The sequence below is a fragment of the Eumetopias jubatus genome, unplaced genomic scaffold (assembly GCF_037043125.1).
Source record: "Eumetopias jubatus isolate StellerSeaLion01/CBP00866 unplaced genomic scaffold, mEumJub1_p1.0 scaffold_17, whole genome shotgun sequence".
In the NCBI taxonomy this organism is placed as follows: Eukaryota; Metazoa; Chordata; class Mammalia; order Carnivora; family Otariidae; genus Eumetopias; species Eumetopias jubatus.
The window spans coordinates 89,074,352-89,089,797 of record NW_028274823.1 but is presented as its reverse complement, the minus strand read 5'-3'; the positions used below and the strand labels follow the sequence as shown (position 1 = coordinate 89,089,797).

At 42.8% G+C, this 15,446-nt stretch overlaps 1 pseudogene; it reads right to left on the bottom strand.

The window, feature by feature from the left end:
- LOC114203158 (histo-blood group ABO system transferase 2-like) overlaps positions 1–15,446 on the bottom strand; it is a 46,618-nt pseudogene that overhangs the window by 15,018 nt on the left and 16,154 nt on the right.

Below are 15,446 nucleotides of genomic sequence, written 5' to 3'. Positions count from 1 at the left end.
AGAGCCCACTCCTTGGCTCTGTCTCTGCAGCCAGCTTCCCCGCTCTGATACCTGGGAGCTCTGCCGCACTCAGGCACCCCCGGTCTTTCTGTGACCCCGAGGGTCCTGAGACCACACTGTCCCAGCGAGGGCTCTGCCCTCCTCTTAGCCACTGGAGCGACATCCCTCAGCAGAGCTGACTTCTAAAAGTTCCGATTTTGTGCTCCGCTGCTCTATCACTTGCTAGTAGTGGCTGACGGAGACCCCCTCCCCTGCCATCTATCCTCCCAAATATCGCCTCGGATTCACTTCTCTGCATGTCCTACCTTCCAGAAAGTGGTCGCTTTTCTGTTCAGAGAGTTGTTGCTATTCTTCTCTTTGATCTCCTGTTGAGTTCGTAGGTGTTCAGAATGGTTTCATCCCTATCTAGCTGAATTCCTGTGACTAGATGAAATTTAGGTCTCCTACTCCTCTGTCATCTTTCTCCTCCTCTCAGTAGCATACTGTTTTTATTCCTGAATCTTTGGAGTTTAGTTTGAAGTCAGGAAGTGTGGTAACTATGGCTTTGTTCTTTTTTCCTCAAGAAGGACATTTTAACAATATACATTCTTCTGATCCATGAACAGAGGATGTCTTTCCATTTGTTTGTATTTGCATTTCTTTGATTTCTTTCAGCAAAGTGTTCTAGTTCTGTGTACAGGACTTTCACATCCTTGGTTAAATTGATTCCTAATATTAATTGTTTTTGTTGCTATTTTGAATGGAGTAGTTTTCTTTATTTATTTTTCAGATGTTTCATTCTTAGTGTACAGGAATGTAAATGATTTCCATAACTTGATTCTGTATCCTGAAACTTGGCTGAACTCAAACAGCCTTTTAGATTTTCTATATACCAAATCGTATTATCTTCAAACAGTGACAGATTCACTTCTTCCTTCCTGATTTGGATGCCTGTTATTCTTTGTCTTGCCTGATTGCTTTGGCAAGGACTTCTAGTACCAAACTGAATAAGAGTGGTGTGTGTGGGCATCTACATCTTATTCCTGCTCCTTGAGGAAAAGTTTTCAATTTTTCACCAGTGAGTATACTGTTAGCCATGGGCTTATAACGTATGGCCTCTAATATATTGAGGTACGTTCCTTCTATACCCGATCTCTAAGGGTTTTTATTAAATGATATATTTTGTCAAGTGCTTTTTCTGCATCTATTCAGATTATCAGGTGATTTTTTTCCTTTCATTTTATTAATGTGATGTATCACATTTATTGATTTGTGTATATTTAATGATCCTTGCATTTCAGGGATAAATCCTACTTGCTCATGATGTATAATCCTTTTTATGTGTTCTTGAATGCAGTTTGCTAATATATTGTTGAGAGTTTTTGCATCTGGATTCATCAGAGTTGAATGTTAAAGATGAATGCCCCTGCTCTGGCCAGCCCTGCACACCCACAGTCCTCCTCACCATCCCTTGTAGTGACACAGCCCTGATCATCCTCCTGGAGCATTCCCGGTCCCCCTGCCACTGCTCTGGCCAACCCTGCACACCCCCAGGCTCCTGAGCATCCACTGTAGTGGCACATCTGCGATCTTCCTCCTGGATCATTCCCGGGCCACCTACCCCCTTCTCTGGCCAACCTGGCACACCCCAGTCCTCCTGACCGTCCCCTGTAGTGACACAGCCTTGATCATCGTCTGGGATGATTTCTGGTCCCCCTGCCCCTGCTCTGGCCAACCCTTCACACTCCCAGTCCTCCTGAGCGTCCCCTGCAGTGGCACTTGTCGCAGCATGCTGTCATGTGTTGTTTCTCGGTCTGTCCTTCCTGTAGGAGTAGGTCTCTCTCACAGCTGCCTGGCTGGATGACAGGTAGATGAATGGTTTCAGGATCTTTTCTCCTGGGATAGCAGGTACCCTTCAAAACCTTGATGGGCAGGGTGAGTCTCTGTTCCTCTGTGTGCCCCCAGCCTTGGTGGAGCATAGTGCCCAGGACAAGGGATTTGAGAGTCTTCCTAAATGAAGTTTGTTCTATGAAGGTGGATTCTTTCTGATATCATTATATAACCACATAACGTGGCCATCCTTGTGAGATAGAAAGCATGCTACTGTATTGTGTTCTACTTGCATACTGTGGCTAACGAAAACTCAACACACACTCACAATCACACGTTCACACTTGCACCTCCGTTTCTGAGCATCACTCCCATGTAAACTACAGTGAATTCCCATTGGGCTGCAGGTATGTAGATGTGCCATTAAAGGTAGAAATAGAGGAGGATGGTTATGGAGTTCTGGCTAAAATGATGGAAGTCCTTGCTACGGGGGTAAAGAAATTAGTTTTTACCCAGGAAGCGCTACGTTCTGCTCAAAGGAGTGACATGATAATATTACCCTTTAAACAGGGATCAGCACTGACTTTTCTGTAAAATCTTCTGTAAGGATTCTCTGTTAGGCGTTGCAATCCACATGGTCTCCCTGACAGTGACTCCACTCTTGCATTGTGGCTTGAAAGCAGCCACAGATCATCCATAACTAATGTGCCAGCTGCACTTTATTTACAGAATAGAGGGGGAAGCCACATTTGGCCCATGGATGGCAGTTTCCCACACCCCAGATTTGCAACCTGATGGACGATGGGGGACAGGGCTCTTATTTTCAAATGGCAGCGTGGGCATACACTGGGATCTATCCAGCCTGACCACGGCCCCTAAACTTGAAAGGAAAGATTATAACAAGACTGACTAACAATTAAGGCCTCAGGAACTCCCCCGCATTTCTCTGTATGCCTCTAGCTTCCCACAAGATGTTTGTCTGTGGTTGAAGTACATGTAGGTATTGTTTGCCTGAATATGTCCCCATTGCCTAGTGGGTGTATCTTGCGGCGTATATACCACGCAGATGGTCATCATGTTCCAGCCAATATCATGAACACATTTATGGTTCTCATGAGTCAGTGGAGGACCTAGCACGTGTGCGCTTCAGGACAAGTTTGATTCAGCCCACAGCAGTGTTTTCGAGGCCCTGGCTTCCTGGGCCCTCTGTGGCGCTGGCACTGGCCTGGCCTACGCCACTTCTGCAGTCGTGATGGAAAAGCCCCTGTACTGGGTGTTCCACCCCATGCTTTGCTCTGCAGGCTGAGACCCAAGGTTTCTGTCACCTCCCTGGCTGGGACCAGGTCACGTGCCCATGGATGGGCCAATCCCTGGAGCCAGGGAGTGGGGCCGTGGAGACTGGTACAGGTTGTTAGGTCCTCTGTTGTAGTGACTTTTCTAACTGCTGTGGTGGCAATGTCTTCTGTGATGCATCTGTTGATAAAATGAGTATTGATTTCTGGTAGTGAGTGGGTCCAAGGTGCTGGCTTAGGACCTAGCACCTCAGTCCCAGCACCTCAGTACTACTCTACTCTTCTACAGAGACAATGGCTGAGAATGAGCAACGTTGATGGAAACTGGTCTGGAATACACAAGGTAGGGGTGTGTGTGGGGGGATATGGGGATTGGGGATATAGCTCTGGCCACCCTGTATCTAAAATTTACCCAGGTTCAAGAAGGTGCGAGGAATCTATGGTCTTTCATAGTCAATAATGTTGTAGATGAAGAATATGCCTTTTGCATGGAGTATGACAAGACTTGTTCAAAGTATTTTCTAGTTGGTACAGAAGTCAGGGAGAACAGCACCCCCATCTGCTAGGATAGGCGTGAGAGGCTGAGTGCTCTCAAGAAGGTGTATGGCTTTGGCAGGGCTCACTGTGAGCCTGCACACAGGACTGACGAGGACAGTTAAAGGTTTGTTCTAAGGATGGAGTATTGGAAGAATGTGGCGTACCTCGTAATCCTGGGGAGAGCACAGATCTCGAGTTGACTGTGGAGTGACTTTGTGAGATTGGTGGTGATCTGCAACATCTGGCTAACCGGATGCCTGCCCTTTATTAATTTGTGGGTGTGGTTTCTATGCCTTTGTCCCAACAGCTTGGATTTCCAAGGAGTGGATTTTTTATTATTATTTATTTTTTATTGTTATGTTAATTACCATACATTACTTCATTACTTTTTGATGTAGTGTTCCATGATTCATTGTGCATAACACCCAGTGCTCTACGCAGAACGTGCCCTCTTTAATACCCATCACCAGGCTAACTCTTCCCCGCAACCCCCTCCCCTCTAGAACCCTCAGTTCGCAACCCCCTCCCCTCTAGAACCCTCAGTTTGTTTTTCAGAGTCCATCGTCTGTCATGGTTTGTCTCCCCCTCCGATTTACTCACTTTCCTTCTTCTCCTCCTGCTATTTTCTTCTTTTTTTCTCTTAACATATATTGCATTATTTGAATCAGAGGTACAGATCTGTGATTCAACAGTCCTGCACATTTCAGAGCGCTCACCATACACATACCCTCCCCAATGTCTATCACCCAGCCACCCCATCCCTCCCACCCCCCACCACTCCAGCAACCCTCAGGTTGTTGCCTGAGATTAAGAATTCCTCATATCAGTGAGATCATATGACACACGTCTTTCTCTGATTGACTTATTTCACTCAGCATAACACCCTTCAGTTCCATCCATGTCGTTGCATATGGCAAAATCTCATTCCTTTTGATGGCTGCATAACATCCCATTGTGTGTATATACCACTGCTTCTTTATCCATTCATCTGGCGATGGACATCTTGGCTCGTTCCACAGTTTGGCTATTGTGGACATTGCTGCTATAAACATTGGGGTGCACGTACCCCTTCGGATCGCTACATTTGGATCTTTGGGGTAAATACCCAGTAGTGCAATTCCTGGATCGTATGGTAGCTCTATATTCAACTGTTTGAGGAAACTCCATACTGTTTTCCGGAGGGGTTGCACCAGCTTGCATTCCCACCGACAGTGTAGGAGGGTTCCCCTTTCTCCGCATCCCCGCCAACATCTGTCGTTTCCTGACTTCTTAATTTTAGCCATTCTGACTGGTGTGAGGTGGTATATCATTAAGGTTTTGATTTGGATTTCCCTGATGCCGAGCGATGTGGAGCACTTTTTCATGTGTCTGTTGGCCATTTGGATGTCTTCTTTGGAAAAATGTCTGTTCGTGTCTTCTGCCCATTTCTTGATTGGATTATTTATTCTTTGGGGGTTGAGTTTGATAAGTTCTTTATAGATTTTGGATACTAGCCCTTTATCTGAGGTGTCATTTGCAAATATTTTCTCCCATCCTGTCAGTTGTCTTTGGTTTTGTGGACTGTTGCTTTTACTGTGCAAAAGCTTTTTATCTTGATGAAATCCCAATAGCTCATTTTTGCCCTGGCTTCCCTTGCCTTTGACGATGTTTCTAGGAAGAAGTTGCTGCGGGTGAGGTCGAAAAGGTTGCCGCCTGTGTTCTCCATTAGGATTTTGATGGGCTCCTGCTCTTGCTTAGGTCTTCCAACCATTTGGAGTCTCTTTTTGTGTGTGGTGTAAGCAAAGGTTCCAGTTTCCTTCTTCTGCATGTGGCTGTCCAATTCTCCCAACAGCATTTGTTGAAGATACTGTCTTTTCTTTTGGACATTCTTTCCTGCTTTGTCGAAGACGAGTTGACCATAGAGTTGAGGGTCCATTTCTCAGCTCTCTATTCTGTCCATTGATCTATGTGTCTGTTTTTGTGCCAGTACCATACAGTCTTGATGATGACAGCTTTGTAATAGAGCTGGAAGTCCGGAATTGTGATGCCGAGGGTGTGGGATTTTTTTAGGTCACTGTAATTGTTGGTACCCCAGGGTGGGGAAGTCCTGTTCTGCTGTTGAAGTTGTCTCCAGCAGTTGGAGTGTGTATTACAATCCCATAGGGAAATGGCAGTGGGGTTACAGTGGTCGGCAGGCTATTGTTATTGATGATATTTATGGGTGGGTTCCATATGATGAGATGTGAGGTCTTATGGATAGAGATCCTCATTAAGAGCCTGTAACGAGTGCTTTTTCTGAGTTTAATAGTAGATATAGTTTTATTACTTTTAATAGCCCTCCTTCTTCTTGGTATCCCAATGAGAAGTGCATTACGATGTTGCCTGCATTTTATCCGTGTGTGGATGTGTGTTTGAGTTCGGAAAATGTTGGCAATGCCTCTACAAATTGTACACTGGAACATCCAGAGAATAAAATTGTATTTTTGACAACAAAATAGGAAATATCCTCCTGTGATTCCTAGTTTAAACCAGGGGAGGGGACCTTTTTTGTGGTATTGGTAGAGTACCATAGTCCTTCCTAGGGAACATTATCAGACTCTATTGGGAACTTGGTCTTTGTTATTGTGGAAGAATCAGGAGTCAACAAATTATTTGTCTCCTGTTTCATTTTCCATGAACATTTCCACAATATTTGGTTTCAAACCTCTGCCATTGTGAAATCATCCCAGATTTGGCACCAGCTCACCCTTCTGTGCAAAGGGTATGTTTCAACCGAGAAAAAAGCAGCTTCTGGGTGACTGGGATACTCTAGGATCAGAATGCTGTTGGTATGCAGTTACTGTGACCCTAAATTCTGAACAAGCTGCTGACACCCAGACTAAATAGATTTCAGATTTAGAAACTTCAGATAGAAATTTTGTGTCCATGATGACAACTAAAGAACACGTGTGATCTTTAAACCTAACTCTAACCCTTGAATTTAACCCTAAAAGCTAACGTGACTCTAAGCCCCAAACTGGAACCCTGAATCTCAAACCTGAAATTGAACCCCACACCCAAACTCTGAACCCAAGCCCTAAATCCAAGTCCTGAAACATGAACCCAAACCCTGAACCAAAACTCTGAGTCATGAGCCCTGAACCCAAACCCAAATGTGACCTTAAACTTTATCCCCTAAGCCCTAAGGCTTAAACCCTAAATTATAAGCCTAAAGCCCTAAACTCTAATCCTTGAACTTGGGGTAGTAAGTTCGAGCCCCATGTTGATTACTTAAACTAAAAAAAAAACTTAAAAAAATGATCTATAGATTCAACATAATCACAATAAAAATTCCAGCAGGATTTCTTTTATAAATTAATAAGGTGATTCTAAAATTCACATGGAAATGCTTAGGGCATAAAATAGCCAAAACGGGTTTGAAAAAAAAATTTGAAAGATGCACAGTACCTAATTTCAAGACCTCTTGTAAGCTGTACATAGTAAGATAGTGTGGCAATAGTGTCAAGTAAACTTGTTCAAAGGAACAAAACAGAGCTCAAAATTAGAACCATACATATGTGGACAACTGATTTTCTTCAGAGATAGGAAGCCACAGTAGAGAAATAAGAGTCTTTTCAACAACTAGATATACACACACAAAAAAACGAGCATCAATCCATAGTTTACCATAAATAAAATTAACTCAAAGGGACCATAGCCCTAAACGTAAAACCTAAGACTCTAGAACTTCTAGAAGAAAATATCAAAGAAAATCTTTGAGAACTAAGTGAAACAAAAATTTCTTAGATACGACACCAAAAGAATGATCTACAAAAGAACACATTAATTGAACTTAATCATAATTTAAAAAGACACTATTTAGAGAATTTAAAAAAGCCACAGACTGGGAGAAAATATTTCCCAAGCATATATCTGATAGAGGACTTAATTTCGGTATATAAAAAGAACTCTCAAAACTCTAAAATAAAAAGACAATGAAAAATTTTTAAAAGGCAAAAGATTTGAACAGACCACCAGAGAAGATATGTCAATGGCAGTCAGCACATGAAAATATGCTTAACATCACTAGCCTTTAGGGAAATGCATATGGAGACCACAGGATTTCCAGGTTGGTGAGCTCATTGCAAGGCTGCGAGGGTGGGGGTCTTGAGAGAACACGAAGCTCCACAGCCATTCCCCCACATACTTTGCCCTATTCATCTCTTCCATCTATCTCTTCCTGGATTGACTCCTTTTAACTAAACAACTAAACAATCCCCAAACAAAAGAGCAAATTTTGTACGGTTAAATGCCCAAAGCCTGAAGAAGGTGATTCAGTGCTGGAACTTTCTGTGAGAATGGCAGAGACAACAATGCCCAGATAGTGCTAGCCACAGATCCCGATGGCAGCGACCATTTCGGGAGACTGGCCACGGGAACGCTGTCATGTCAACAGCTTGGCTAGGGGATGGACATTGGACTGGATGGTCATGGAGGTCTCTGGTGCAACCTAATGACTGCAGCAATATACAAGGAGAGAGTAAGCCCTAGGAGTTTTATCCCATGGAAAACATGTCTCTCCTTTCTTTTCTTTTCCTTTCTTTTCTTTTCTTTTCTTTTCTTTTCTTTTCTTTTCTTTTTATTGAATCCATATTGAGAAGATGGATGTTGGCTGAACCTACTGTGGTGATCATTTCACAATTGATGTAAATCAAACCACCCTGCTGCACACCTTAAACTTATACAGCAATGTATGTCAATTATTTCTCAATAAAACTGGAGGGGAACAGGATGGGGCGCCTGGGTGGCTCAGTCAGTTAAACGTCTGCCTTCAGCTCAGGTCATGATCCCAGTGTTCAGGGATCCAGCCATGCATCATCAGCTCCATTCTCTGGGGGGAGTCCGCTTCTCCCTCTCCTTTTGCCCTCCCCACCACCCCCTCTTGCTCCCTCTGTCTTTCACTCTCAAATTAAATCTTAAAAAAAAACTAGCAGGGGGACAAAGGCCTCCTGGAAAATGGGAAAGAAGTCCTTTTGCATTTGAAGAGTTGGTTGGTTATCTGTGTGGAACTTCCCTTTGCATAATGATGAGTTGAGTACTGCCGCTGTTCTGAGATGGTCTTGGAAACCATGACTGTAACATTGAAACAGCAACTGATTCAGATTTATGAAAAATATGGTTATCATATTTCAAAGATTTCTTATTTCTTGTGTTGTGATCCAACTAAAATCAAAAGTGTATTTGAAAGGCTTCACAGTTTTTATTCTCCAAAAGAATATCCAAAATTGTATGGGATACTTGTTGTCTTGCGTATACAGGACATTACCACTGGATATGACGGCGGCAAGCCTAATCATAAATCAGTGTTGCCTGTGAGTAAAAACAGCAGAGTGATTACATCCCCTTCTCAAAATGGCTGTGTTGGTGGTCCTTGGACGAGCAAGACAGAAACAAAGACAAAGTCCTCTGCAGAGACGTGAGTACTCTCTGACCCGGAGATGGGAGTGACAGAGCCTTGTTGGAAGAAGAATTGAAGAAGCTCATTTAAGCTCGGATTTAAAATTGGTGTGGGCCCAGTTAAGGATGAAACAGAACAACCAAGAGAACTATGCATTGAATTCGTGTGAACATTCTCTACCTCATCTGGGCAAATAGTTTCCTTTTATTTCCTTTCTTTCTGGTCAGCTGACTAAACAAGTTGTATAAATTTGAAATGAAATGGACTTGAGAGAAGTTATTCAAATTTTTCCTAATCTTGAACAAAAGTCACTACATTAAAAGTATTAGAGTAACACAGTTTTTCCTTTAACAGAAACAAAACACAAACGTGAGTTTTCTTTTTTTTTTAAGATTTTATTTATTTATTAGAAAGAGAATGAGAGCATGAGAGGGAGGAGAGTCAGAGGGAGAAGCAGACTCCCCGCTGAGCGGGGAGCCCGACGTGGGACTCGATCCCGGGACTCCAGGATCATGACCTGAGCCGAAGGCAGTCGCTTAACCAACTGAGCCACCCGGGCGCCCACAAACGTGAGTTTTCTAATTAAAGTATGATTAAGCTTAGTTCTATAGTCTTATAACTGTGTACAGTACATTTTCTAAAAAGGCATGTAAGTGTTATGTCATTGAACAGTTAGTTAAGGAAATTATTCATAAAATTGGCAAAAAAGTGGACTGTACTCCAATCACTGTGGTAAATTGCCATTGTTACATCATAGATATTAATTCATAAATTAGAGTATTTGAAATAGTGTATTTAGCATTTGCAGTTTATTTTAAGATTTATGTATTTGAAAGAGAGAGAGCACACATGTGAGCATGGAGGGCGGGCGGCGGGGGTAAGGGCAGAGGGAGGGAGAAAATCTCAAGCAGACTCCCCACTGAGTGCAGGACCCAATGTGGGGCTCCGTGGGGGGTGCTTAACCCCATGACCCTGAGCTCATGACCCGAGCCAAAACCAAGAGCAGACGCTCAACCCATTGAGCCAACCAGGCGACCCTAGCATTTGTGGTTTAAAACATTGTTATAATATATCCTTCAACACCTCTGCTAAAGATGCTCGTGGTGCAGTATACATTTAATATATGTATCTACAATTTTGATGTTCACTATACCGAAAGTAAGAGTGGGAACACTCCTGTTGCTCTTGTCAGATTTCTCAGTGCCCTCTCAGGGTCTGGTGGGAACTAATACAGTGTTCCTACATTGAGTATGAACAAATCAGTTAATTTGCAGACAGCTAAAGAAAATATTTTCAAACTACATAGGTGCTTCCTCTTTATCTCAAATGGGTTTGCTGTTTTAAGAAGAAAATCTGAGAGGGTGCCTGGGTAGCTCAGATGGTTAAGCGTCTCCCTTCAGCTCAGGTCATGATCCCAGGGTCCTGGGATCGAGTCCCACATTGGGCTCCCTGCTCCTTGGGAGCCTGCTTCTCCCTCTGCCTCTCTCTCTCTATCTCTCTCTCTCTGTCTCTCATGAATAAATAAAATCTTAAAAAAAAAGAAGAAAATCTGAGAAAGAAGCTCTGAATCTATTCAAAAGTCCAGTTTTATAAGTAGATTTATTCCTTTATCAGATGAAGTAATCCTAATTTTACTAAGACACAAAAATATATTTTAGGTATTAATGAATCACTAACCTTAAAGCCCAGTTTATTCTAACATTTTGTGGCCTCTGTAGAATTTGTGATCACGTGAGATCCGTTTATCATCTTCAGTGTGGAAAAATGTTTTGGAAGTTCACTTCTGGTGGATTCTGTGGTCTTCTGAACAAGACCTCACAGAGAAGTGCTGTTTGAACTTTTTCAAGTGCACCCTGTCGTGTATAGCTCTCAGAGTGCCTGGGCACGTGTGTTAGAGTTAGGAGGTAGCAATCAAAGGCCTTGGATAGACTCACACTAAACAATTTACCTAGAGGAGATAGCAGTGGTATTAGAGAATTTATTTCCTTTACAAAGAACAGTAGAAGGTTTGAAATGAGTGGAATGCTCATTAAATATTGGTCTGTTGCAGCTGTCAGCTAACATTTGGTTAAACTCATAGGATTCAAATATAATTTTCAAATTTTTATATTTCCACTATTAATTTGCTCTTTCCTTACTTTCTTATAGATGGATCTCGCATGACTAGGGTAATAGCTTGCCAAATGCAGAGCACCACTTTTCTGAATAAGGTTGTTTTCAATGGCTTTGCACTAAAGAAGCAATGTGTAGAATTATTTGTTTTATTTGCTTTTAGGAATGTTGACTGTAATTTTGGAAGTGGCCTATATTCAACAAAGTGGTCTTCACAGTGCTATGTGTGTGTGTACAGTATGTAACTTTAGGGTGAGTAATAGTGTTTCAGTGACTGAGGGATGAGGTAGGGCTGCAATGATAGGACAGCCTGCTCATCATCACTAGAGCCACGTCACAATGACCGTACTTTATTCACGAGAGAACACTTTGACTGCTTTAATACAGTGCAACACTTAAGTCATGTTCCTCAAGGAAAAGTTATTGAAGTTTGGATTCATATCTCAGAAATTAAACAATCCAAAATTAAATTAACCAATTTTATATTCCTAGCATATACAGCCTGAGGAATCATTTGACCCTAGCCACACTCCCGAATCTGTCTGAGCATGGAATTTAGCATCTTTTTGGCACACGGGCACACATTTGCTTAACAAAGTCAGTTCAGTGATAGCTCAACCCATCCAGGAGAAATGCAAGGGCTGGCTGGGGAGGTCCCACCCCTGGGCTCTGCATTGTCTCTTCTTCTTCATGAAAATATCATGGACATGAATGAATTCTCACTGAGCATGCAGATCAAAACTGGGGTTCTCTAGAGCTTTGAGGAGAAAGAATTATTGGGGCAAGATCAAAGCATACATTGGAAATAAAGAAACCTTATAAAGGTCAATAAGGTGGCACATGATGCCTCTTGTGAAGAGCAAACTTATCATCACCCTAAAAGCGGAGGATGAAGTGACTGTGGGCAAATTGTTGACTTGTGCTAAATTTGTGTTTTTTTTTTTAGTATCTTTTTAAAGAGTAATCTCTACAATGTAACATGGGGCTTGAACTCAGGACCCCAAGATCAAGTGTCACACACTCTACTGACTGAGCCAGTCGTGCAACCTGAGGATTTTGTTTTAAATATAAAGTGTTCTATTTGGGTGTAGTAACTTCAGTAGACAGGGCAGCTCTGGGAGTTTGGATACTTTGGAATATCTTTATATAGGATAGACCTGGCTTAATGGAGAAATTGTTCTATGACTGTTGCTATTGTTTCCATTGATGTTTGTGATGCTTCAAAAATCCAAATTCTGTTTGAATGAATTTAATTTTATGCTTATTTCTACTTCCTCCTTTCCCTATGTGCACTCTCACATTTTGCTAGTGTCAGAAGTTACTACCCTATTACCTCATGATAAATCTTAACAATATCCATTTCGAGGGGCGCCTGGGTGGCTCAGTTGGTTAACCGACTGCCTTCGGCCCAGGTCATGATCCTGGAGTCCTGGGATCGAGTCCCACATCGGGCTCCCTGCTCAGCAGGGAGTCTGCTTCTCCCTCTGACCCTCTTCCCTCTTGTGCTATCTCTCATTCTCTCTCTCTCAAATAAATAAATAAAATCTTAAAAAAAAAACAATATCCATTTCGAATGCTTTAAATATATATATAGACTACACTTGTGGATAAAAACACCACATATGACATATTATTACACCCCTATAAGAATGGCTAAAATTCGGGGCACCTTGGTGCCTAGGTGGTTAAGTGACTGCCTTCAGCTCAGGTCATGATCCCCAGGTCCTGGGATCAAACCCCATGTTGGGCTCCCTTGCTCAGCGGGGAGTCTTCTTCTCCCTGTCCCTCTGCCCCTCCCCGTTTGTGCTCGCTTGTGCTCTCTTTCTCTCAAATAAATAAATAAAATCTTTTAAATTCTTTTTAATGATTAAATTAAAACAAAAAGACGGAGCACATCAAGTGTTGGCAAGAGCTGGAGGAACTGGAACTCTCAGATACTGCTGACGGGGATGCAGAGTGTTGAAACTGCCTTGAAGACACGATTTGGCCAGTTTTAAAAGTGCTCACCATACACGTACCATATGATCCTGCGTGTGAGTGGCTCAGTTGGTTAAACGTCTGCCTTCGGCTCAGGTCATGATCTTGGGGTCCAGGGATCAAGTCTCACATCGGGCTTCCTGCTCAGTGGGGAGCCTGCTTCTCCCTCTGCCTCTGCATCTTCTCTCTGCTCATGCTTTCTCTCTTGCTATCTCTCTCTCAAATAAATAAATAAATACATCTTTAAAAAAATTTCTCATATGCATCAAATTCGCAATTAGAACTTGTGACTACACATATCTTAGGTCTGTTATTCCCGAATGCTCAGGTGTCAGGCTTTTACCACGTGCACAGATTTAGCCACTGTCAAATCATCTTGTTACTGTTCCTAGCAATAAAACTCATTATGAATTCTGCTTTTTAGAAAAATACTTATCATTTGCCTAAACCATCCCACAGAGAAACAGTGAGCATATCCCTCAGTTGCCTAGATGCCCCTTGGTGCTGGCTCATTGTTGAGTCTGTCCAGTTTTCCCCTGTTCTTCTTGTCTCTGTGTGCAGCAGTATCTGCTCCGGGACCTGTAAGCCATTTTCAGGGTTAGAGTATCCACAGGGATATGAAGGCAGATCAGAGAGTCTCACTTCACTTGTCAACAACTTCATTCATAATTTAAAAAAAAAAATGACAATTGGAACATCTATTCGTTTTGCAAAAATCACTGAATTTGATATAAACCAGTATTGGCTTATATGTGGGGAAATTAGTACATTGAGGGAAAGCTAAAGCAGGAGGCTAGATAACCCCTCCCAGGAAGGAAATGTGGCACTATATCTCGTAATACCCCTCCCGTACAATGTAATTTTGAGAAGGTGAGTCCCTGTGTTCTAATACGAAAATAACTCTAATTTGCTAAATGAAACAGGAAGTCAGAGCAGTATGAACAGTGAATAAATAAGAAGAGAGTTATACGTAAATCTATTCATGGGCATGGAAAGTTTTAGAAGATACACAAGAAAACATCAATCGGATTCTGCAGGCTCTACCTAATCCATGGCCTCCCATCAGTTTTCCCTGAGCATAAGCCCTGTCTCCCCAGGAAGGAGACCCAAGTGTCAGCTACAGATGACAGGCGCAATGAGGAGAGAAGGGAAAAACTAAGGACAAGGATTTGAGCATGTGAAAGGAGAGAGTGCCAGGAGATTCCATTCTGGATCCTGGGAAGCTCTGAGGTGAAGGAATGATCTGTAAGTGGAAAGAAACCACTGGTAGTATAGCTCCTCCAGATTTCTCCCAAATCCTCCACACCTACCCCTACTCCCTAGCCTGAGCATATCTTGCCACACCATTGCCACCTGCAAGCTCAGGGTTCAGGACTGCCCAGGAAGGGTGAGGGCAGGTCCTGAGGTCCTGCCATGGCTGTTTCTGCTCTTTGGACCATGTGGACTATGGCTTGGGGTTTGTCTCACTCTGTGACTGACATTGAGTTTTGTTCAGTGTTTAGAGGGTACCTGGTGTCTGACACCAGGGTACAAAGCTTATATACCCAGTAGGGAGATTAAGAAACTGACTTCAGTAGAGACAGACCAAAGCCAACGAAAGGAATCATGGACATGCGAACTCTAATCTTAGTATTGTTGGCTCTCAGTGAAGGCAGATAAAATTTGGTTGTTTTATTTTATCAAATGTTAATACACTACAAGGCATGGGTCACCCAGATCAATTTGCAAGTCATCTTAGGTAGCCTAGGCATTCCAGGGCTCATAAGTGCACAGACGATATACACCCGAGTGCCCCTGAATAAGTATAAGATTACCCAGCATCTCATCACCAGTTGGCTCTAGAGCCCACATCTATAAGCATGTATAGCCTGTCATGCTCTGCTCTGAAAGCTTCACATCTGTCCTAATTTCATTGTCACACAACCTTCTGGCCATATTTCCAGGGCCACATAGCTGATGAGAGGAAAAGCAGGGTGTTTGTTTGAACCCAGACAGACTGACGAATCCTGGAAATACTCATGCCTGCTTCATCAGTCCCTGTTACAGCCGCAGCAGGAAAAGACAGGGTCCTTGGTCTTCCTCACCCAAAGTTCCTCCCTCATGCTCCTGTACCCTATGCCATCTGTCTTTGCAACCAGAACATAGGACCATCTTGCACTTGAATCATGTGCACACAGTGAACAGGTGAACAGGTATGAGACTGTTGCATGTTGCAGCAACGGCCCAGCCAGGAGCCCAGGGGTTTCTTTCTGGAGCCTGCAATTTTTATTTCTCAAGTGGCTAATCCAGCATTTAGGTTTGAT